General features: G+C 41.8%; 1 protein-coding gene across 1 annotated transcript in view; it reads right to left on the reverse strand.

Moving 5' to 3' along the window:
- Positions 1 to 1253, reverse strand: part of LOC100966190 (U4/U6.U5 tri-snRNP-associated protein 2) — a 24337-nt gene that overhangs the window by 10620 nt on the left and 12464 nt on the right. The window lies entirely within an intron of this gene.

The raw sequence follows: 1253 nt of genomic DNA on the forward strand, positions 1-1253 counted from the left end.
TTTGGCAGGTCCGGGCTGGGGATTCGAACCCACCACCTTAGGTGTACGTGGCTGGCGCCTTAGCCGGTTGAGCTATAGGCGCCGAGCCAAAATTATTAAATGACTATATAGCAAATGAAGAAATATTTACTGAAGAAGATATTTTCCTTTAATGTTTTTCTCTAAAATGCTACTTACATCTAGTAACTTGGTAAGAAAACCGAAGAGTCTGTGGTACTTGAACTAAGGTCTCTCCCAGCTCACTAAGAAGAAAATCACAATCCAGAGGAGGTGTACAGAGGAACACAAGGCTCCCTCTCCTCCAGTTACTAGAGGGATATCTTTCATAAGAGACACAGTGTCAGCATTTCTCAACTTGCCCCTAGCTACATGTTGCTGAGGCTAAATTACAGGTGACTCCAAAATACATAAAGCAAAAACTAATGAAAATGAGAGAAAAATAGATAAATTAAAAATGAAAGTTGGGCTCAGCACTCATAACTCAGTGAGTAGGGCACCAGCCACATACGCTGAAGCTAGCAGGTTGGAGCCCAGCCTGAGCCTGCTAAAACAACAATGACAACTGCAGCCAAAAAGTAGCTGGGCATTGTAGAAGGTGCCTGTAGTCCCAGCTACTCGGGAGGCTGAGGCAAGAGAATCGCTTAAGCCCAAGAGTTTGAGGTTGCTGTGAGCTATGATTCCACAGCATGCTACAGCACTCTATCAAGGGCAACATAGTGAGACTCTATCTCAATAAAAAAATGAAAATTAGAGATTTCAATACCCCACTTTCAATAATGGGCAGAAGCATGATCAATGAATAGAAGGCTTGAACAACAGATAAACTAGATGTAACAGACATATATAGAACACTCCATTACCAACAACAGAATGTACTTTCTTCTCAAATGCATGTGTCACTTTCTCCAAAATAGTACATAAAACAAACTTTAATAAATTAAAAAAAAAACAGAAATAGGCTGGGAGTGGTGGCTCATGCCTATAATCCCCACCTCTTTGGGAAGCTAAGGCAAGAAGATAACTTGAGCCCAGGAGTTCAATATTAACCTGGGCAACACAGCAAGCAAGATCCCACCTCTATAAGAAATACATTAACCAGGGAAAATAGCACATGCTGAAATTCTAGCTACTTTGGAAGCTGAGGCAGAAAGACCGCTTGGGCCAGGAGTTTGAGGTTGCAGTGATCTATGACTGTATACTCCAGCCTGGCCAACAGAGCAAGCCCGTCTCCGAGATTTAAAAAAAAAAAAAAA

Source organism: Otolemur garnettii, unplaced genomic scaffold (assembly GCF_000181295.1).
Source record: "Otolemur garnettii isolate 467f Iridium unplaced genomic scaffold, OtoGar3 scaffold00147, whole genome shotgun sequence".
In the NCBI taxonomy this organism is placed as follows: domain Eukaryota; kingdom Metazoa; phylum Chordata; class Mammalia; order Primates; family Galagidae; genus Otolemur; species Otolemur garnettii.